The 20,678-nt window shown below is 44.2% G+C and overlaps 7 non-coding genes and 29 pseudogenes across 7 annotated transcripts; all 36 read right to left on the bottom strand.

Annotated features, from left to right (window-relative positions):
• Positions 1-1,927: 1,927 nt before the first annotated feature.
• On the bottom strand, positions 1,928-2,042 carry LOC136725334 (U5 spliceosomal RNA). Its single transcript, XR_010807538.1, has one exon. It is a non-coding gene; the product is annotated as a U5 spliceosomal RNA (small nuclear RNA).
• Positions 2,043-8,549: 6,507 nt separating this feature from the next.
• On the bottom strand, positions 8,550-8,668 carry LOC136725377 (uncharacterized; annotated as a pseudogene).
• A 223-nt stretch (positions 8,669-8,891) lies between these two features.
• Positions 8,892-9,010, bottom strand: LOC136725349 (5S ribosomal RNA). Its single transcript, XR_010807551.1, has one exon. It is a non-coding gene; the product is annotated as a 5S ribosomal RNA (ribosomal RNA).
• A 209-nt stretch (positions 9,011-9,219) lies between these two features.
• On the bottom strand, positions 9,220-9,338 carry LOC136725370 (uncharacterized; annotated as a pseudogene).
• Positions 9,339-9,557: 219 nt separating this feature from the next.
• Positions 9,558-9,676, bottom strand: LOC136725355 (uncharacterized; annotated as a pseudogene).
• Positions 9,677-9,893: 217 nt separating this feature from the next.
• LOC136725326 (uncharacterized) lies at positions 9,894-10,012 on the bottom strand (annotated as a pseudogene).
• Positions 10,013-10,221: 209 nt separating this feature from the next.
• Positions 10,222-10,340, bottom strand: LOC136725297 (uncharacterized; annotated as a pseudogene).
• Positions 10,341-10,550: 210 nt separating this feature from the next.
• LOC136725321 (uncharacterized) lies at positions 10,551-10,669 on the bottom strand (annotated as a pseudogene).
• Positions 10,670-10,887: 218 nt separating this feature from the next.
• On the bottom strand, positions 10,888-11,006 carry LOC136725322 (uncharacterized; annotated as a pseudogene).
• Positions 11,007-11,227: 221 nt separating this feature from the next.
• LOC136725316 (uncharacterized) lies at positions 11,228-11,346 on the bottom strand (annotated as a pseudogene).
• A 210-nt stretch (positions 11,347-11,556) lies between these two features.
• On the bottom strand, positions 11,557-11,674 carry LOC136725374 (uncharacterized; annotated as a pseudogene).
• A 212-nt stretch (positions 11,675-11,886) lies between these two features.
• LOC136725360 (uncharacterized) lies at positions 11,887-12,005 on the bottom strand (annotated as a pseudogene).
• A 221-nt stretch (positions 12,006-12,226) lies between these two features.
• LOC136725381 (uncharacterized) lies at positions 12,227-12,345 on the bottom strand (annotated as a pseudogene).
• A 224-nt stretch (positions 12,346-12,569) lies between these two features.
• On the bottom strand, positions 12,570-12,688 carry LOC136725375 (uncharacterized; annotated as a pseudogene).
• Positions 12,689-12,903: 215 nt separating this feature from the next.
• LOC136725307 (uncharacterized) lies at positions 12,904-13,022 on the bottom strand (annotated as a pseudogene).
• Positions 13,023-13,230: 208 nt separating this feature from the next.
• Positions 13,231-13,349, bottom strand: LOC136725318 (uncharacterized; annotated as a pseudogene).
• A 209-nt stretch (positions 13,350-13,558) lies between these two features.
• On the bottom strand, positions 13,559-13,677 carry LOC136725345 (5S ribosomal RNA). The gene has a single exon (XR_010807548.1). It is a non-coding gene; the product is annotated as a 5S ribosomal RNA (ribosomal RNA).
• Positions 13,678-13,886: 209 nt separating this feature from the next.
• Positions 13,887-14,005, bottom strand: LOC136725354 (5S ribosomal RNA). The gene has a single exon (XR_010807553.1). It is a non-coding gene; the product is annotated as a 5S ribosomal RNA (ribosomal RNA).
• Positions 14,006-14,230: 225 nt separating this feature from the next.
• On the bottom strand, positions 14,231-14,349 carry LOC136725378 (5S ribosomal RNA). The gene has a single exon (XR_010807555.1). It is a non-coding gene; the product is annotated as a 5S ribosomal RNA (ribosomal RNA).
• A 209-nt stretch (positions 14,350-14,558) lies between these two features.
• On the bottom strand, positions 14,559-14,677 carry LOC136725312 (5S ribosomal RNA). The gene has a single exon (XR_010807535.1). It is a non-coding gene; the product is annotated as a 5S ribosomal RNA (ribosomal RNA).
• A 224-nt stretch (positions 14,678-14,901) lies between these two features.
• On the bottom strand, positions 14,902-15,020 carry LOC136725331 (uncharacterized; annotated as a pseudogene).
• Positions 15,021-15,231: 211 nt separating this feature from the next.
• LOC136725356 (uncharacterized) lies at positions 15,232-15,350 on the bottom strand (annotated as a pseudogene).
• Positions 15,351-15,905: 555 nt separating this feature from the next.
• Positions 15,906-16,024, bottom strand: LOC136725295 (uncharacterized; annotated as a pseudogene).
• Positions 16,025-16,234: 210 nt separating this feature from the next.
• On the bottom strand, positions 16,235-16,353 carry LOC136725310 (uncharacterized; annotated as a pseudogene).
• A 216-nt stretch (positions 16,354-16,569) lies between these two features.
• On the bottom strand, positions 16,570-16,688 carry LOC136725324 (5S ribosomal RNA). Its single transcript, XR_010807536.1, has one exon. It is a non-coding gene; the product is annotated as a 5S ribosomal RNA (ribosomal RNA).
• Positions 16,689-16,898: 210 nt separating this feature from the next.
• LOC136725357 (uncharacterized) lies at positions 16,899-17,017 on the bottom strand (annotated as a pseudogene).
• Positions 17,018-17,226: 209 nt separating this feature from the next.
• On the bottom strand, positions 17,227-17,345 carry LOC136725351 (uncharacterized; annotated as a pseudogene).
• Positions 17,346-17,573: 228 nt separating this feature from the next.
• Positions 17,574-17,692, bottom strand: LOC136725298 (uncharacterized; annotated as a pseudogene).
• Positions 17,693-18,233: 541 nt separating this feature from the next.
• Positions 18,234-18,352, bottom strand: LOC136725384 (uncharacterized; annotated as a pseudogene).
• Positions 18,353-18,562: 210 nt separating this feature from the next.
• Positions 18,563-18,681, bottom strand: LOC136725353 (uncharacterized; annotated as a pseudogene).
• Positions 18,682-18,891: 210 nt separating this feature from the next.
• On the bottom strand, positions 18,892-19,010 carry LOC136725371 (uncharacterized; annotated as a pseudogene).
• A 218-nt stretch (positions 19,011-19,228) lies between these two features.
• Positions 19,229-19,347, bottom strand: LOC136725383 (uncharacterized; annotated as a pseudogene).
• Positions 19,348-19,564: 217 nt separating this feature from the next.
• LOC136725327 (uncharacterized) lies at positions 19,565-19,683 on the bottom strand (annotated as a pseudogene).
• A 209-nt stretch (positions 19,684-19,892) lies between these two features.
• On the bottom strand, positions 19,893-20,011 carry LOC136725301 (uncharacterized; annotated as a pseudogene).
• A 218-nt stretch (positions 20,012-20,229) lies between these two features.
• LOC136725323 (uncharacterized) lies at positions 20,230-20,348 on the bottom strand (annotated as a pseudogene).
• A 208-nt stretch (positions 20,349-20,556) lies between these two features.
• Positions 20,557-20,675, bottom strand: LOC136725319 (uncharacterized; annotated as a pseudogene).
• Between the last annotated feature and the right edge of the window lie 3 nt (positions 20,676-20,678).

The raw sequence follows: 20,678 nt of genomic DNA on the forward strand, positions 1-20,678 counted from the left end.
GTGGAACATTATATTTTTCAGCTCAGATGATTTCACGTACCATCAATTTTTCTGTTAATAAATGTGCAAAAACAAATCAGATGGATAGGCCCCTACATATGAACATTAAGTTAAAGGCCTAGAGTGAGTGTTCTTCACTTCCAGTCATGGCGGGCCACAATCCAGCTCTTTGTAACTCATCAACAACCAAAGACCTGGGAAAAGGGTTAAATGGCTTCAGTTAAGCCAATTAGGTAATTAAGAGCTCAACTGGAAAAAAAACAGCAGGCATAGGGGTACTTTAGGACCACAGTCACTGATATAACCTACAATGTTGTTGTAATGAAAATCAGCAGACAGTGGGCCTCCTCCAGGACTAAGGTTGAGAAGCACTGGTCTTGAAGACCACAATAACAATCGACCTCAAGGGCTAGGGATATTCGAGGTGATGCTAAACCAGTCCTGAATGTTTAAATATAATGTTATTTTCTTGTAGTGTGCCGTTGCTGTTAATGCAACCAGTTATATTGAGCCATCAAATACAGAAGCTGACGAAAGACATCAACATGTAAATTTAGTTGTAAATTTAAAGTGTGTGTGAAAAGTATTTTGTATATGGAGATTAACCCATAGTTTCACAGATAAATTGTGGACCAGTGATATTCAGGATCTTCAAAACAAGTCCTGAATGCTCAAACTTAACACTTCTTTTTTTAGAGTGTCGTTGCTGTCAATCCAGCCAGTGATGTGGAGCCATCAGATACAGAAGCTGATGAAAAACAACATGTAAATTTCCTAAATTAATATGGTGCATCAAAATACTTATTTAGCACTTTCAACTGTTTCTTTGTGATTCCTAAAATTACTTTACAGGCTGGGGCTGGGGGAAGACACTGCGCCCGCCTGGAGAAGCCTGTACAAGCCCCCCTCAATAAGAGAGCTGGCAATCTGCAGTGGAGGGTGTTACACACCATTATTGCTGTCAATTCTTTTATTACTGTTCTTAACCCTGCTGTGTCCGACGCCTGCCCATTCTGTGCTCAGAGAGAGACCGTGTTTCACTGTTTCAGCACTTGCTCTCGGTTGTCACCCATTTTTAGTCTTTTAACTCGTCTTTTTACTGATCTTAACCTGATTTTTAACACAAAGGTTTTTATTTTAGGGGCGCGATACACCAGAAAGACCAAACATGTGGACCAGCTGGTAAACTTCTTGCTGGGCCAGGCTAAAATGGCCGTCTATAAGACTAGGAAGAACAGAGTGTGTGGGGAGGGCAGTGAGGATGCAGTGAGAGTGTTTGCCATGCTGGTCAAGTGCAGAGTCAGACTAGAGTTTAACTATTACAGGCTGATGAATGATTTGGAGAGTTTTGAACAGGTCTGGTGTATTAATGATGCCCTTTGTGAATTGTATGATGGGGAGTTGGTTTTTATTATGTAATTCATTTATAGGGTTTAGTATTTGATGGTTGTTTTGTTGTGTGTATTGGGTTGCTTTCTTTAAAAGTGTACAGATCAGTGGCGGAGTTAATGCGTGTTGGGGGGAGACAAACAAAGGGGAACACTATTTTTTATTTATTTATTTATTTTCTTTTGTATGAATTATTGCGTGTTGCAAACAGGCAATGAAGTCTGATAAAAGTCAAAAAGTCTCTCTCTCTCTCACACACACACACACAGCCAGCAAGACACACAGAGCCAGCCAGCTCAGCGATGACATCACAAACATCTCTCTCAGGTGACTCCTATGACATCACAGAGCACGTACATTCCGTTGCTTGCCGTCTGTCAACCACTCAGTCACTGCCAGCCAGACTGGCTGGCTGACTGGATGGTGGGGCTGCTTGCTGCTGCTGCGTACCTTAGCAAGCTTATTTGCTTGACCGGCCTTCCTCCTCCGCCCACATGCCCACCTATGTCCGATCTGCTGTTCACCTGGATCACAGCTCCGCCCCAACAAGGCAGAGCCTCCCAAGAATGGTACAAACTCACCCACGATCCCCTCCACGGAAAGCTATAGCAAAAGGCAAAAGCATTATACGTAATGAAGAGGAACCCGAGTCCAAGACGCATCCGACCAGCCATACATATTTGTGTGTATTAAAGATCACATTTTATTACATTTAGATTTTCTGTACTTTATTACATCTTTTTGTGATTTTTAAATGTATTGTTTCTTTTCCTTATATATGTATGTATGTATGTATGTATGTATGTGTGTGTGTGTCTGTGTGAAAGTGTATGTGTTTGTGTGTCTCTGTGTGAAAGTGAGTGTGTGTGTGTCTGTCTCTGTGTTTGTGTGTCTGTCTCTGTGTGAAAGTGAGTGTGTGTGCGTGTGTCTGTCTGTGAAAGTGTGTGTGTGTGTGTGGGTGTGACAGTGTGTATGAGTGTCTGTCTGTCATGTAACTCGCACATCTGTGAGGGCACCATTTTTGCAGAAAGAGATGTACACATTTTGGAGAAACATATGCTGCCATCCAGACATCGTCTTTTCCAGGGACATCCCTGCATTTTTCAGCAGGATAACGCCAAACCACATTCTGCCCAGATTACAAGCGCATGGTTGCGTAGGCAGAGAGTGCGGGTGCTAGCATGGCCTGCCTGCAGTCCTGACCTGTCTCCGAATTGAGAATGTGTGGCGCACTATGAAGTGCAAATTAAGACAACGAAGGCCCTGTGCAGTTGCGCAGCTGAGGAAATGCATAATGGATGAATGGGGGGAAATCCCACTTGCTAAACTTAACCAAGTGGTGTCTTCAGTGCCCAAGTGCTTAATAAGTGTTATTAAAAGAAAAGGTGATGTTACATAGTGGTAAACAGTCGACTGTCCCAACTTTCTTGGTTTCTTTTCACTGCTAATGAGATGCTGTAGAGTGAGTTAGTTATATTGCTTTCAGGAGCTCTAATCGTATTGATGAGTTCATGCAGCATTTGTAATTGAATTTCAAAAAGAAATCCTTGCTGTCTGGCCTGTGTGTATGAGATGTACTCTGTCAATCTTTGGCTAACAACTGAAACATTGGTAGAACAGAAATGGCAACATAAAAAAGAAAAGTACATTTTAAAAGAGCACATTAAATAGGATGAATATACAGTTTTTTACAATCACTTTGTCACTAATTTCAGAACCTTGATGTCATTTTTCAAAACTAGACACAAAACTCAAAACGGTCATCACTTGTAACACAGGCTGTCCAATGTTCAAAACATTGCATTGTGCATTCATATCTTTAAAGAAACCTTGCACTTGCAGACTTGTTGGTTCAAATAATTCATTTATCATGAAATACCATAGTAACATTTATTTAGATCACCCACACAGAAGATACCGATAGTTTCACTGTGTAGTTGTTCGTACAATCATTAAATATTGTAGTACAAAATATGTGATACATGTTTCATTATGGTACTACACATAAATACATCACTGTAAAAGGACTAGTAGAGAGAATACTACAGACACAGTGGAATCATTGAACAAAATCTGAAATGTATTGATGCAATACAATCAAATCACACCATAGGTTTCTTTGAAGCCATGCAACAATAATTAGCTACAAAAAAGAACAAAACTACAGTAAAATGTCAACTGCAGTGTTCCTCACCTGGCTTAGTGTAAAACAAAGGATTGATTACTGTACTTCTGAATTTCCATCAGCCCTGTGTTCAGGTTCAGGTTCTCACAACCATTTTTCACAAGAGGCATCTTGAAACTGAACATACCTGAACATACTCAGTCATCAGCTGCTTCACTCTGTCTGCATTTCTTTCAAAAGGCACACTATACTCTGTGCTACACATTGGTATGCAGTATACAGTCATTTGACAATTGAGAGTAGCCTAATGTTTAGTGCATGCTGAAGACTTGCCGCTTCTCAGTACGGAAATTTCTGATGATTGAGGCCACAGTTGATCCTGAGTTGATTCTGAGGTTTGATTGAATCATTGTAGCTGCCTCAGTCATGGTCATGCCATGATTTACAACATGCTCTACAACTATTTCTCGGATTTCACTGGACACTATTTGCTGTTGCTGCCGCTGTCTGGTCCGTGGCCTTGTCCTCTACCACGTTCCCCCAACACCTCTCAAATGAGGCCCATGGCTGCCTCTCTGGTGAGGCCTAAGCCCTCCTCTATGACGAGGCCCACGACCACCTCTCAGAAGGGGTGCATGTCCCCTTCCATTCCTTTGACCACCACGTCTTCCTCCTCCCACTGCTTGACCTCTATTGTGACCTGGATGACTTGCCGGCTCCATGTTATCACTGTGTTGCTGGGGTGGATAGCACTCATTTCACTCGATACTCGTACCACAATGTGAAATCAATCATCAATAACCAGTTGGCAGTATTGGAAAAGCAATTACAAGGGCCTGCATACATACAGTAATGTCAAATCTGATGTGGAAGAACAATCATCTTCAACCAGGTTGGAGCGTTAGTTGCAATGCCTTTAATACACGCAGCGTGGAGAGAAACAGTGACTCAAGTAGATCCCAAAGTCGCTCTGCCTTCATTTTAACAGTCAGAGCTTTTATACACAAAAATCAAAGAGCTGGTTATAATCAGAAAGTCATTACTATGTTATCTTAAAAGTTAGCTAAGCAGAATTTATATCATTATAGGACAGAGTTCATAGATCAACACATGGATTAGGGAGCAGGCACTTCAATCATACTGTTTGACATTGTCTCCAAGATTCTCATCGTAAATAACAAACAGAAATCAAACTACCTTCTGGCCTGACCTTCTAGCTTGACCTTATCTTTCTTAAGTATACAAGAGAGAAAAACAGGTATTAGAGAAAGAATTTCTAACTTTCCTTCCACACTGCAAACATGGTATGGAAAAGTGCTACATGATGATGAATGATGATGAAATATTACATCCATAGATAATGTAGTCCAACTGGTTCATGCTCCTCGTTTATTGATGTCAATGGATCTCATTATCCTGAAACTTTCATGATCGAAACATGGAATATTGTTTGTCAGTTTCCATAAAATTATGCATTAAGAGTAATGCAACAGTCACTTATCATTTTGAGCAGCTGTATCAATTGATAGTTAGATCTTTGTAATGAAATGAATAGACAGTGATCTCAGATGTAATGTGTGAATTGCATTTTGAAATGGTAATACTTTGATGTAAGTTGTGTCATTTTAGTTCAATGAACAAATGATCTGAGGTTGATGTGTATTGTATCCAAGCAATTGTAAAAAAGTGTTAGAGTTTTGAAAAATGTGCATTTTGATCATCGGGTGTGAGTTTAGTGTCTAGAGTTTTGAAAAATGACATCAAGGTTCTGAAATGAGTGCCAAAGTGATTGTAAAAAAGTGTAATATCAGGGGACAGTGGCTATTAGTGATCTGGCCTTCCGTGGCCTCTGTATTAATGTAACAGGTCACATTGTATGTGTACACTGATACTTGATAGTATAATATAGTACAAGTAAAAAACATACATAGGTATCATAGAAGTATTTTGCAGAAATGATTATGGATAGTTATCAAAATGGAGAGGAAATGCTAAATCCAGTCTCCCCAGGCTGAGCTTCTATTGCTGCACCTGCTGGCCCCACTATATGGATAGAGCCACACCAAGTACAAGAGTCTCCCCATTGCTATTTATATCTCCCTATCCAGTCTTCTTTACGTGTCAGGGTGGGGTGCCTATTCCCCTGCATGCTTTGAAACCTATAGCACCTGGGACGCACACTTGGGATCCGGTTCCTCTGCCCCTCACATACACATGAGGAATCCCAGGTGCTCAATACGTCATACTGTCTCTTTCATCTCATGTGTAAACTATGGACAAATACATGACTAAACGTGTTTAGTTGCTTTTCCCAGAATGCTTTGCGCCACGATATGCAAATAACGGGGACTATGATTGGCTCCCTGACATTACCCACACTGCGACTGATGCTACCCATTTCACTACCCAACAAAGACCCATAATATGCGTGTGTCTGTCTGTCTGTCTGTCAAAGTATGTGTGTGTGTTTCTGTGTGTGTCTGTGTCTGTCTGTCTGTGTGTGAAAGTGTGTGTGTGTCTGTCTGTCTGTCTGTCATGTAACTTGCACATCTGTGAGGGCACCACTAATGCAGAAAGAGATGTACACATATTGTTTATTTTCCATATATATGTATGTATGTATGTATGCATGTCCAATTGCTTTGACAATACAAATGAATTGAATTGAGAGGGAGAGAGAGAGAGTAAGAGAGAGAGAGAGAGACAGACAGACAGACAGACAGAGAGACACACACACACACACACACAGAGAGCCAGCCAGCCAGCTCAGCGATGACATGACGAGCCTCTCTCAGCTTACTGCTATGACATCACAGAGCACGTACATTCCGTTTAACAAATCGTTAAACAAAAAAGGTTATAAACACATTGACTACAATACCGGTTAGTAAGACGAAGGTGAGTCTCTCGTTAGTATTATTAGTCAGACATTAAATAACTACGCAGGTTAGTATTTATGTCAGGTAACTTCTCGTTATATATATATCAGTCTCATTTACGTTTAGGTGCCGAGAAAGATCCTATTTGTTACCACAATTTCCCTTAACTGATTATTATTCAATGATTAAGGATAGGCAGGGCCACCAATAATCTAATGTCTATTAACTTGTGTCAATTTCAGACTAAACAGTTAAACAGGAATGAGAAGATATTTCTCGGCGTTGACAGATTTTATTTCTAAAATTATCAACAAAACAGTTTAATGCAACTCACATTTATATTTAAGAAAACTAAATGATATTACACATTCTAGAGTTATGAATCACAGATTAACATTTCTAATTGATTTCTCAAATGTCATGAATCACAAACTCCAAACTGTTAAAGTTATGTGAACTTCATCGCAGAGAGGCCTCTCTGGCTTCGGGCTCAGATAACAGCACACGGCACGAGGTCCGTGTGGTTTGGAACAAAGGCAGTCCGGTTCGGCTTTGTCCAAGAACTTCCACTCAGTCGATGCACCTGGAAGTTGGGGTTTCGCGAATGTAGAGTCTTTTCCAAACAGATTTTCCATTGGTTTGAAGGCTCCAAGGTTGTGCACAAAATCTTCTTTGTAAGCATGGTTCCACCGTAGTTACTTGAAGACGAAGTCTTTGAGGAAAGCAGGGCCCTGTTTGTTCCAAGGGTCAAGTTTCTTAAGACTCAAATAGCTATTTAAGTGACTGACACTTTCGTATTCAGTCGACTTAGTCAATTGTCCAGCTGTAAAACTCCACTGATCAGGTGGGTCTGTGAAGTTATTTATTTAATAAAGTCCTTTAAAATAATTCTTCGCTCAATCTCCTTCTCATAGTTTAACTCTTCTGTTGCCGGCAAAGACTTGGTTGGTTTCTGATTCCGGTTCTGGCAACAGAGCTACAGGTTGAGCTGTGGCAGCGAGTTTCTGGTTCAGGTGAGAGAGAGAGAGAGAGAAAGACTGTCCGCTGTTCCTTATAGTCTGTCAGATCAGTAGGTGATTGGTCCCTGAGTTCTTGAGATTGGATTTCGGTTTCAGCCCCCAGTGTCCTATTGGAGGGAGGCTTTATTTATGACTGATGTCAATCCATGCCATCTTTTGGAAATGCCGGTTGGCCTGGGTTCGTAGCTCTATGTCGGGATTTCGGCTCTCATCCACTTCAAAGAGTTTTTATCACCTACAGGCCCCTTTCTCCAGACATCTCATAGCAGAATTCCAAACTATTTGGCCTCTTCTCGGTGCCATCCTCCCCAAAACTGTCACTTTGATGCAAACCAGTTCCAAGCTGATGAGCTAAGGAAATCTGATAACTTTGGGGGGGGAGAGGTCTTCTTTAGATCAGTGCTTCAGCTCAGAGCCCAAATGCTCTTATCCAAATACACCCAACATAACGCTACATATGTATGTATGTATGTATATATGTGTAGAAGGAAAATTAGAAATTATTTTCTTACACCTGTTTTTCTCTCTTGTATACTTAAGAAAGATACGGTCAAGCTAGAAGGTCAGCCCAGAAGATAGTTTGATTTCTGTTTGTTATTTACGATGAGAACCTTGGAGACATTGTCAAACGGTATGACCTACGTGCCTGTTCCCTAAAACCATGTGTTGACCTATGAACTCTGTTCTATAATGATATATGTTCTGCTTAGTTAGCCTTTAAGATAACATAGTAATGACTTTCTAGCATGTATGGATGTATGTATGTATGTATATATATATATATATATATATATATATATATATATATATATATATATATATATATATGTATGTATGTCCAATTGCTTTGACAATACAAATGAATTGAATTGAGAGGAAGAGAGAGAGAGAGAGAGAGAGAGAGAGAGAGAGACAGACAGACAGACAGACAGCTCAGCGATGACATCACGAGCCTCTCTCAGCTGACTGCTATGACATCACAGAGCACGTACATTCCGTTGCTTGTCGTCTGTCAACCACTCAGTCACTGCTAGCCAGACTGTCCCTAAGACAAAGTGTACAATACTTCAATTATATCTCCTCCAGACAGATAAAGAGTATTAAGAGCTACGATGAAGTTACCCAGGAGACGTAAAAAGCTTGCAGCACCTGGTATTTCTAGGAGGTCAGCCATCCAAGTACTGACCAGGCCCTGCCCCGTTTAGCTTGCGAGATCTTACGAGATCGGGCGCATTCAGGACGGTGTGGCCACAAGCCGAGAGGCCTGGCTGCATGATGTCTCTTAAAGGTTGGCGGGTATTGACGGAACTTCCAGCAAAAAAAAAAAAAAAAAAAAAAAAAGAAAAATGGATGGAAAAATATCAGTGCAGCAAAGGGTGTTGACAGTAGCTGGGTACGTGTACAATACTTCAATTATGTCTCCTCCAGACAGAAAGAGAGTATTAAGAGCTACGATGAAGTTACCCAGGAGACGTAAAAAGCTTGCAGCACCTGGTATTTCTAGGAGGTCAGCCATCCAAGTACTGACCAGGCCCTACCCCGTTTAGCTTCCGAGATCTTACGAGATCGGGCGCATTCAGGACGGTGTGGCCACAAGCCGAGAGGCCTGGCTGCATGATGTCTCTTAAAGGTTGGCGGATATTGACGAACTTCCAGCAAAAAAAAAAAAGAAAAATGGAGGGAAAAATATCAGTGCAGCAAAGGCTGTTGAAAGTAGCCGGGTACGTGTACAATTCTTCAATAATATCTCCTCCAGACTGAAAGAGAGTATTAAGAGCTACGATGAAGTTACCCAGGAGACGTAAAAAGCTTGCAGCACCTGGTATTTCCAGGAGGTCACCCAACCAAGTACTGACCAGACCCTGCCCCGTTTAGCTTCCGAGATATGATGAGATCAGGCGCGTTCAGGACGGTGTGGCCGCAAGCCAAGAGGACTGGCTGCATGATGTCTCTTAAAGGCTGGCAAGTATTGACGGAACTTCCAGCAAAAAAAAAAAAAAAAAAAATAGAAAAAGGGAGGGAAAAATATCAGTGCAGCAAAGGGTGTTGAAAGTAGCCGGGTACGTGTACAATTCTTCAATTATATCTCCTCCAGACAGAAAGAGAGAATTAAGAGCTACGATAAAGTTACCCAGGAGACGTAAAAGCTTGCTGCACCAGGTATTTCCAGGAGGTCTCCCATCCTAGTACTGACCAGGTCCTGCCCCGTTTAGCTTCCGAGATCTTACGAGATCGGGCGCGTTCAGGACGGTGTGGCCACAAGCCGAGAGGCCTGGCTGCATGATGTCTCTTAAAGGTTGGCGGGTATTGACGGAACTTCCAGCACAAAAAAAAAAAAAAAAAAGAAAAATGGATGGAAAAATATCAGTGCAAGAAAGGATGTTGACAGTAGCTGGGTACGTGTACAATACTTCAATTATGTCTCCTCCAGACAGATAGAGAGTATTAAGAGCTACGATAAAGTTACCCAGGAGACGTAAAAGCTTGCAGCACGAGGTATTTCCAGGAGGTCTCACATTCATGTACTGACCAGGTCCTGCCCCGTTTAGCTTCCGAGATCTGACGAGATCGGGCGCGTTCAGGATGGTGTGGCCGCATGCCGAGATGCCTGGCTGCATGATGTCTCTTAAAGGCTGGCGGGTATTGACGGAACTGCCAGCAAAAAAAAAAAAGAATAATGGAGGGAAATATACCAGTGCAGCAAAGGGTGTTGAAAGTAGCCGGGTACGTGTACAATTCTTCAATTATATCTCCTCCAGACAGAAAGAGAGTACTAAGAGCTACGATGAAGTTACCCAGGAGACAAAAAAGCTTGCAGCACCAGGTATTTCCAGGAGGTCACCCATCCAAGTACTGACCAGGCCGTGCCCCTTTTACCTTCCGAGATCTGACGAGATCAGGCGCGTTCAGGACGGTGTGACCGCAAGCCAAGAGGCCTGGCTGCATGATGTCTCTTAAAGGCTGGCGGGTATTGACGGAACTGCCAGCGAAAAAAAAAAAGAAAAATAGAGGGAAAAATACCAGTGCAGCAAAGGGTGTTGAAAGTAGCCGGGTACGTGTACAATTCTTCAATTATATCTTCTCCAGACAGAAAGAGAGTATTAAGAGCTACGATGAAGTTCCCCAGGAGACGTAAAAAGCTGGCAGCACCTGGTATTTCCAGGAGGTCTCACATTTAAGTACTGACCAGGTCCTGCCCCGTTTAGCTTCCAAGATCTGACAAGATCGGGCGCGTTCAGGACGGTGTGGCCGCAAGCCGAGATGTCTGGCTGCATGATGTCTCTTAAAGGCTGGCGGGTATTGACGGAATTTCCAGCAAAAAAAAAAAAAAAAAAAAAAAAAATGGATGGAAAAATATCAGTGCAGGAAAGGGTGTTGAAAGTAGCCGGGTACGTGTACAATTCTTCAATTATATCTCCTGGAAACAGAAAGAGAGTATTAAGAGCTACGATGAAGTTACCCAGGAGACGTAAAAAGCTTGCAGCACCTGGTATTTCTAGGAGTTCTCCCATTCAAGTACAGACCAGGCCCTGCCCCGTTTAGCTTCCGAGATCTGACGAGATTGGGCGCATTCAGGACGGTGTGGCCACAAGTCGAAAGGCCTGGCTGCATGATGTCTCTTAAAGGTTGGCGGGTATTGACGGAACTTCCAGCAAAAAAAAAAAAAAAAAAAAAAAAGAAAAATGGATGGAAAAATATCAGTGCAGCAAAGGGTGTTGACAGTAGCTGGGTACGTGTACAATTCTTCAACTATATCTCCCCCAGACAGAAAGAGAGTACTAAGAGCTACGATGAAGTTACCCAGGAGACGTAAAAGCTAGCAGCACCAGGTATTTCCAGGAGGTCTCACATTCATGTACTGTCCAGGTCCTGCCCCATTTAGCTTCCGAGATCTGACGAGATCGGGCGCGTTCAGGATGGTGTGGCCGCAAGCCGAGATGCCTGGCTGCATGATGTCTCTTAAAGGCTGGCGGGTATTGACGGAACTGCCAGCAAAAAAAAAAAAGAAAAGTAGAGGGAAAATAACCAGTGCAGCAAAGGGTGTTGAAAGTAGCCGGGTACGTGTACAATTCTTCAATAATATCTCCTACAGACTGAAAGAGAGTATTAAGAGCTATGATGAAGTTACACAGGAGACGTAAAAAGCTTGCAGCACCTGGTATTTCCAGGAGGTCACCCATCCAAGTACTGACCAGGCCCTGCACCGTTAGCTTCGGAGATCTGATGAGATCGGGCGCGTTCAGGACGGTGTGGCCGCAAGCCAAGAGGCCTGGCTGCATGATGTCTCTTAAAGGCTGGCGGGTATTGACGGAACTTCCAGCAAAAAAAAAAAAATGGAAAATGGAGGGAAAAATATCAGTGCAGCAATGGCTGTTGAAAGTAGCCGGGTACGTGTACAATACTTCAATTATATCTCCTCCAGACAGATAGAGAGTATTAAGAGCTACGATGAAGTTTCCCAGGAGACGTAAAAAGCTTGCAGCACCAGGTATTTCCAGGAGGTCTCCCATCCAAGTACTGACGAGGCCCTGCCCCGTTTAGCTTCCGAGATCTGACGAGATCGGGCGTGTTCAGGACGGTGTGGCCGCAAGACAAGAGGCCGGGCTGCATGATGTCTCTTAAAGGCTGGCGGGTATTGACGGAACTTCCAGCAAAAAATAAAAAATAAATAAATAGAAAAATGGAGGGAAAAATATCAGTGCAGCAAAGGGTGTTGACAGTAGCCGGGTACATGTACAATTCTTCAATTATATCTCCTCCAGACTGAATGAGAGTATTAAGAGCTATGCTGAAGTTACCCAGGAGATGTAAAAAGCTTTCAGCACCTGATACTTCTAGGAGGTCTCCCATCCAAGTACTGACCAGGCCCTGCCCCGTTTAGCTTCCAAGATCTGACGAGATCGGGCGCATTCAGGACGGTGTGGCCGCAAGCCAAGAGGCCTGGCTGCATGATGTCTCTTAAAGGTTGGCGGGTATTGACGGAACTTCCAGCAAAAAAAAAAAAAAAAAAAGAAAAAAGAAAAATGGATGGAAAAATATCAGTGCAGCAAAGGGTGTTGACAGTAGCTGGATACGTGTACAATACTTCAATTATATCTCCTGGAGACAGAAAGAGAGTATTAAGAGCTACGATGAAGTTACCCAGGAGACGTAAAAAGCTTGCAGCACCTGGTATTTCTAGGAGGTCTCCCATCCAAGTACTGACCAGGCCCTGCCCCGTTGAGCTTCCGAGATCTGACGAGATTGGGCGCATTCAGGACGGTGTGGCCACAAGCCTAAAGGCCTGGCTGCATGATGTCTCTTAAAGGTTGGCGGGTATTGACGGAACTTCCAGCAAAAAAAAAAAAAAAAAAGAAAAATGGATGGAAAAATATCAGTGCAGCAAAGGGTGTTGACAGTAGCTGGGTACGTGTACAATACTTCAATTATATCTCCTCCAGACAGATAGAGAGTATTAAGAGCTACGATAAAGTTACCCAGGAGACGTAAAAGCTTGCAGCACCAGGTATTTCCAGGAGGTCTCGCATTCATGTACTGACCAGGTCCTGCCCTGTTTAGCTTCCAAGATCTGACGAGATCGGGCGAGTTCAGGATGGTGTGGCCGCAAGCCGAGATTCCTGGCTGCATGATGTCTCTTAAAGGTTGGCGGGTATTGACGGAACTTCCAGCAAAAAAAAAAAAAAAAATGGATGGAAAAATATCAGTGCAGCAAAGGGTGTTGACAGTAGCTGGGTACGTGTACAATACTTCAATTATATCTCCTCCAGACAGAGAGAGAGTATTAAGAGCTACGATAAAGTTACCCAGGAGACGTAAAAGCTTGCAGCACTAGGTATTTCCAGGAGGTCTCACTTTCATGTACTGACCAGGTCCTGCCCCGTTTAGCTTCCGAGATCTGACGAGATCGGGCGCGTTCAGGATGGTGTGGCCGCAAGCCGAGATGCCTGGCTGCATGATGTCTCTTAAAGGCTGGCGGGTATTGACGGAACTGCCAGCAAAAAAAAAAAGAAAAATAGAGGGAAATATACCAGTGCAGCAAAGGGTGTTGAAAGTAGCCGGGTACGTGTACAATTCTTCAATTATATCTCCTGGAGACAGAAAGAGAGTATTAAGAGCTTCGATGAAGTTACCCAGGAGACGTAAAAAGCTTGCAGCACCTGGTATTTCTAGGAGGTCTCCCATCCAAGTACTGACCAGGCCCTGCCCCGTTTAGCTTCGGAGATCTGACGAGATCGGGCGCGTTCAGGATGGTGTGGCCGCAAGCCAAGATGCCTGGCTGCATCATGTCTCTTAAAGGCTGGCGGGTATTGACGGAACTGCCAGCAAAAAAAAAAAGAAAAATAGAGGGAAATATACCAGTGCAGCAAAGGGTGTTGAAAGTAGCCGGGTACGTGTACAATTCTTCAATTATATCTCCTGGAGACAGAAAGAGAGTATTAAGAGCTACGATGAAGTTACCCAGGAGACGTAAAAAGCTTGCAGCACCTGGTATTTCTAGGAGGTCTCCCATCCAAGTACTGACCAGGCCCTGTCCCGTTTAGCTTCCGAGATCTGACGAGATCGGGCGCATTCAGGACGGTGTGGCCACAAGCCGAAAGGCCTGGCTGCATGATGTCTCTTAAAGGTTGGCGGGTATTGACGGAACTTCCAGCAAAAAAAAAAAAGAAAAAAAGAAAAAAGAAAAATGGATGGAAAAATATCAGTGCAGCAAAGGGTGTTGACAGTAGCTGGATACGTGTACAATACTTCAATTATATCTCCTCCAGACAGAGAGAGAGTATTAAGAGCTACGATGAAGTTACCCAGGAGACGTAAAAAGCTTGCAGCACCTGGTATTTCTAGGAGGTCTCCCATCCAAGTACTGACCAGGCCCTGCCCCGTTTAGCTTCCGAGATCTGACGAGATCGGGCGCGTTCAGGACGGTGTGGCCGCAAGCCAAGATGCCTGGCTGCATGATGTCTCTTAAAGGCTGGCGGGTATTGACGGAACTGCCAGCAAAAAAAAAAAGAAAAATAGAGGGAAATATACCAGTGCAGCAAAGGGTGTTGAAAGTAGCCGGGTACGTGTACAATTCTTCAATTATATCTCCTGGAGACAGAAAGAGAGTATTAAGAGCTACGATGAAGTTACCCAGGAGACGTAAAAAGCTTGCAGCACCTGGTATTTCTAGGAGGTCTCCCATCCAAGTACTGACCAGGCCCTGCCCCGTTTAGCTTCCGAGATCTGACGAGATCGGGCGCATTCAGGACGGTGTGGCCACAAGCCGAAAGGCCTGGCTGCATGATGTCTCTTAAAGGTTGGCGGGTATTGACGGAACTTCCAGCAAAAAAAAAAAAAAAAAAAAGAAAAAAGAAAAATGGATGGAAAAATATCAGTGCAGCAAAGGGTGTTGACAGTAGCTGGATACGTGTACAATACTTCAATTATATCTCCTCCAGACAGAGAGAGAGTATTAAGAGCTACGATAAAGTTACCCAGGAGACGTAAAAGCTTGCAGCACTAGGTATTTCCAGGAGGTCTCACTTTCATGTACTGACCAGGTTCTGCCCCGTTTAGCTTCCGAGATCTGACGAGATCGGGCGCATTCAGGACGGTGTGGCCACAAGCCGAAAGGCCTGGCTGCATGATGTCTGTTAAAGGTTGGCGGGTATTGACGGAACTTCCAGCAAAAAAAAAAAAAAGAAAAATGGATGGAAAAATATCAGTGCAGCAAAGGGTGTTGACAGTAGCTGGGTACGTGTACAATACTTCAATTATATCTCTTCCAGACAGATAGAGAGTATTAAGAGCTACGATAAAGTTACCCAGGAGACGTAAAAGCTTGCAGCACCAGGTATTTCCAGGAGGTCTCACATTCAAGTACTGACCAGGTCCTGCCCCGTTTAGCTTCCGAGATCTGACGAGATCGGGCGCGTTCAGGATGGTGTGGCCGCAAGCCGAGACGCCTGGCTGCATGATGTCTCTTAAAGGCTGGCGGGTATTGACGGAACTGCCAGCAAATAAATAAAAGAAAAATAGAGGGAAAAATACCAGTGCAGCAAAGGCTGTTGAATGTAGCCGGGTACGTGTACAATTCCTCAATTATATATTCTCCAGACAGAAAGAGAGTATTAAGAGCTACGATGAAGTTCCCCAGGAGACGTAAAAAGCTGGCAGCACCTGGTATTTCCAGAAGATCTCCCATCCAAGTACTGACCAGGTCCTGCCCCGTTTAGTTTCCGAGATCTTCCGAGATCGGGCGCGTTCAGGACTGTGTGCTCGCAAGCCAAGAGGCCTGTCTGCATGATGTCTCTTAATGGCTGGCGGGTATTGACGGAACTTCCAGCAAAAAAAAATAAAAAAATAAAATGAAAAAGAAAAATGGAGGGAAAAATATCAGTGCAGCAAAGGGTGTTGAAAGTAGACGGGTACGTGTACAATACTTCAATTATATCTCCTCCAGACAGATAGAGAGTATAAAGAGCAACGATAAAGTTACCCAGGAGACGTAAAAGCTTGCAGCACTAGGTATTTCCAGGAGGTCTCACAATCAAGTACTGACCAGGTCCTGCCCCGTTTAGCTTCCGAGATCTGACGAGATCGGGCGCGTTCAGGATGGTGTGGCCGCAAGCCGAGATGCCTGGCTGCATGATGTCTCTTAAAGGCTGGCGGGTATTGACGGAACTGCCAGCAAAAAAAAAAAAGAAAAATAGAGGGAAAAATACCAGTGCAGCAAAGGGTGTTGAAAGTAGCCGGGTACGTGTACAATTCTTCAATTATATATTCTCCAGACAGAAAGAGAGTATTAAGAGCAACGATGAAGTTCCCCAGGAGATGTAAAAAGCTGGCAGCACCTGGTATTTCCAGACGATCTCCCATCCAAGTACTGATCAGGTCCTGCCCCGTTTAGCTTCCGAGATCTGACGAGATCAGGCGCGTTCAGGACAATGTGGCCGCAAGCCAAGAGGCCTGGCTGCATGATGTCTCTTAAAGGCTGGCGGGTATTGACGGAACTTCCAGAAATAATAATAAAGAAAAAGAAAAATGGAGGGAAAAATATCAGTGCAGCAATGGGTGTTGAAAGTAACCGGGTACGTGTACAATACTTCAATTATATCTCCTCCAGACAGAATGAGAGTATTAAGAGCTACGATGAAGTTACCCAGGTGTCGTAAAAAGCTTGCAGCACCTGGTATTTCTAGGAGGTCTCCCATCCAAGTACTGACCAGGCCCTGCCCCGTTTAGCTTCCGAGATCTGACGAGATCGGGCGCATTCAGGACGGTGTGGCCACAAGCCGAGAGGCCTGGCTGCATGATGTCTCTTAAAGGTTGGCGGGTATTGACGGAACTTCCAGCAAAAAAAAAAAAAGAAAAATGGATGGAAAAATATCAGTGCAGCAAAGGGTGTTGACAGTAGCTGGGTACGTGTACAATACTTCAATTATATCTCTTCCAGACAGATAGAGAGTATTAAGAGCTACGATGAAGTTACCCAGGAGTTGTAAAAGCTTGCAGCACCAGGTATTTCCAGGAGGTCTCACATTCAAGTACTGACCAGGTCCTGCCCCGTTTAGCTTCCGAGATCTGACGAGATCGGGCGCGTTCAGGATGGTGTGGCCGCAAGCCGAGACGCCTGGCTGCATGATGTCTCTTAAAGGCTGGCGGGTATTGACGGAACTGCCAGCAAAAAAAAAAAGAAAAATAGAGGGAAAAATACCAGTGCAGCAAAGGCTGTTGAAAGTAGCCGGGTACATGTACAATTCCTCAATTATAACACCTCCAGACAGATAGAGAGTATTAAGAGCTACGATGAAGTTTCCCAGGAGACGTTAAAAGCTTGCAGCACCAGGTATTTCCTGGAGGTCTCCCATCCAAGTACTGATCAGGCCCTGCCCCGTTTAGCTTCCGAGATCTGACGAGATCGGGCGCGTTCAGGACAATGTGGCCGCAAGCCAAGAGGCCTGGCTGCATGATGTCTCTTATAGGCTGGCGGGTATTGACGGAACTTCCAGCAAAAAAAAAAAAAAAAAAAAAAAAGAAAAAGAAAAATGGAGGGAAAAATATCAGTGCAGTAATGGGTTTTGAAAGTAGCCGGGTACGTGTACAATTCTTCAATTATATCTCCTCCAGACAGAAAGAGAGTATTAAGAGCTACGATGAAGTTACCCAGGAGACGTAAAAAGCTTGCAGCACCTGGCATTTCCTGGAGGTCTCCCATCTAAGTACTGACCAGGCCCTGCCCCGTTTAGCTTCCGAGATCTGACGAGATGGGGCGCGTTCAGGACGGTGTGGTTGCAAGCCAAGAGGCATGGCTGCATGATGTCTCTTAAACGCTGGAGGGAATTGATGGAACTTCCAGCAAGAAAAAAAAAAAAAACAATAGAAAAATGGAGGGAAAAATATCAGTGCAGCAAAGGGTGTTGAAAGTAGCAGGGTACGTGTACAATTCTTCAATTATATCTCCTGCAGACAGAAAGAGAGTATTAAGAGCTACGATGAAGTTACCCAGGAGACGTAAAAAGCTTGCAGCACCTGGTATTTCTAGGAGGTCTCCCATCCAAGTACTGACCAGGCCCTGCCCCGTTTAGCTTCCGAGATCTGACGAGATCGGGACTGTGTGGCCACAAGCCAAGAGGCCTTGCTGCATGATGTCTCTTAAAGGTTGGAGGGTATTGACGGAACTTCCAGCAAAAAAAAAAAAAAAGAAAAATGGTTGGAAAAATATCAGTGCAGCAATGGGTGTTAACAGTAGCTGGGTACGTGTACAATACTTCAATTATATCTCCTCCAGACAGATAGAGAGTATTAAGAGCTACGATAAAGTTACCCAGGAGACGTAAAAGCTTGCAGCACCAGGTATTTCCAGGAGGTCTCACATTCAAGTACTGACCAGGCCCTGCCCCGTTTAAATTCCAAGATCTGATGAGATCGGGGGCGTTCAGGACGGTGTGGCTGCAAGCCAAGAGGCCGGGCTGCATGATGTCTCTTAATGGTTGGCGGGTTTTGACGGAACATCTAGCAAAAAAAAAAAAGAGAAATGGAGGGAGAAATACCAGTGCAGCAAAGGGTGTTGAAAGTAGCCGGGTACGTGTACAATTCTTCAATTATATCTCCTGCAGACAGAAAGAGAGTATTAAGAGCTACGATGAAGTTACCCAGGAGACGTAAAAAGCTTGCAGCACCTGGTATTTCTAGGAGGTCAGCCATCCAAGTACTGACCAGGCCCTGCCCCGTTTAGCTTCCGAGATCTTACGAGATCGGGCGCATTCAGGACGGTGTGGCCACAAGCTGAGAGGCCTGGCTGCATGATGTCTCTTAAAGGTTGGCGGGTATTGACGGAACTTCCAGCAAAAAAAAAAAAGAAAAATGGAGGGAAAAATATCAGTGCAGCAAAGGCTGTTGAAAGTAGCCGGGTACGTGTACAATTCTTCAATAATATCTCCTCCAGTCTGAAAGAGAGTATTAAGAGCTACGATGAAGTTACCCAGGAGACGTAAAAAGCTTGCAGCACCTGGTATTTCCAGGAGGTCACCCAACCAAGTACTGACCAGACCCTGCCCCGTTTAGCTTCCGAGATATGATGAGATCAGGCGCGTTCAGGACGGTGTGGCCGCAAGCCAAGAGGACTGGCTGCATGATGTCTCTTAAAGGCTGGCAAGTATTGACGGAACTTCCAGCAAAAAAAAAAAAAAAAAAATAGAAAAAGGGAGGGAAAAATATCAGTGCAGCAAAGGGTGTTGAAAGTAGCCGGGTACGTGTACAATTCTTCAATTATATCTCCTCCAGACAGAAAGAGAGAATTAAGAGCTACGATAAAGTTACCCAGGAGACGTAAAAGCTTGCTGCACCAGGTATTTCCAGGAGGTCTCCCATCCAAGTACTGACCAGGTCCTGCCCCGTTTAGCTTCCGAGATCTTACGAGATCGGGCGCGTTCAGGACGGTGTGGCCATAAGCCGAGAGGCCTGGCTGCATGATGTCTCTTAAAGGTTGGCGGGTATTGACGGAACTTCCAGCACAAAAAAAAAAAAAAAAATGAAAAATGGATGGAAAAATATCAGTGCAAGAAAGGATGTTGACAGTAGCTGGGTACGTGTACAATACTTCAATTATATCTCCTCCAGACAGATAGAGAGTATTAAGAGCTACGATAAAGTTACCCAGGAGACGTGAAAGCTTGCAGCACGAGGTATTTCCAGGAGGTCTCACATTCATGTACTGACCAGGTCCTGCCCCGTTTAGCTTCCGAGATCTGACGAGATCGGGCGCGTTCAGGATGGTGTGGCCGCATGCCGAGATGCCTGGCTGCATGATGTCTCTTAAAGGCTGGCGGGTATTGACGGAACTGCCAGCAAAAAAAAAAAAGAAAAATAGAGGGAAATATACCAGTGCTGCAAAGGGTGTTGAAAGTAGCCGGGTACGTGTACAATTCTTCAATTATATCTCCTCCAGACAGAAAGAGAGTACTAAGAGCTACGATGAAGTTACCCAGGAGACAAAAAAGCTTGCAGCACCAGGTATTTCCAGGAGGTCACCCATCCAAGTACTGACCAGGCCGTGCCCCTTTTACCTTCTGAGATCTGACGAGATCGGGCGCGTTCAGGACGGTGTGGCCGCAAGCCAAGAGGCCTGGCTGCATGATGTCTCTTAAAGGCTGGCGGGTATTGACGGAACTTCCAGCAAAAAAAAAACAAAAAAAAAAGAAAAATGGATGGAAAAATATCAGTGCAGCAAAGGGTGTTGACAGTAGCTGGGTACGTGTACAATACTTCAATTATATCTCCTCCAGACAGATAGAGAGTATTAAGAGCTACGATAAAGTTACCAAGGAGACGTAAAAGCTTGCAGCACCAGGTATTTCCAGGAGGTCTCGCATTCATGTACTGACCAGGTCCTGCCCCGTTTAGCTTCCAAGATCTGACGCGATCGGGCGAGTTCAGGATGGTGTGGCCGCAAGCCGAGATTCCTGGCTGCATGATGTCTCTTAAAGGTTGGCGAGTATTGACGGAACTTCCAGCAAAAAAAAAAAAAAAAATGCATGGAAAAATATCAGTGCAGCAAAGCGTGTTGACAGTAGCTGGGTACGTGTACAATACTTCAATTATATCTCCTCCAGACAGAGAGAGAGTATTAAGAGCTACGATAAAGTTACCCAGGAGACGTAAAAGCTTGCAGCACTAGGTATTTCCAGGAGGTCTCACTTTCATGTACTGACCAGGTCCTGCCCCGTTTAGCTTCCGAGATCTGACGAGATCGGGCGCGTTCAGGATGGTGTGGCCGCAAGCCGA

This window comes from Amia ocellicauda, unplaced genomic scaffold (genome assembly GCF_036373705.1).
Source record: "Amia ocellicauda isolate fAmiCal2 unplaced genomic scaffold, fAmiCal2.hap1 HAP1_SCAFFOLD_211, whole genome shotgun sequence".
NCBI classification, from domain to species: Eukaryota; Metazoa; Chordata; class Actinopteri; order Amiiformes; family Amiidae; genus Amia; species Amia ocellicauda.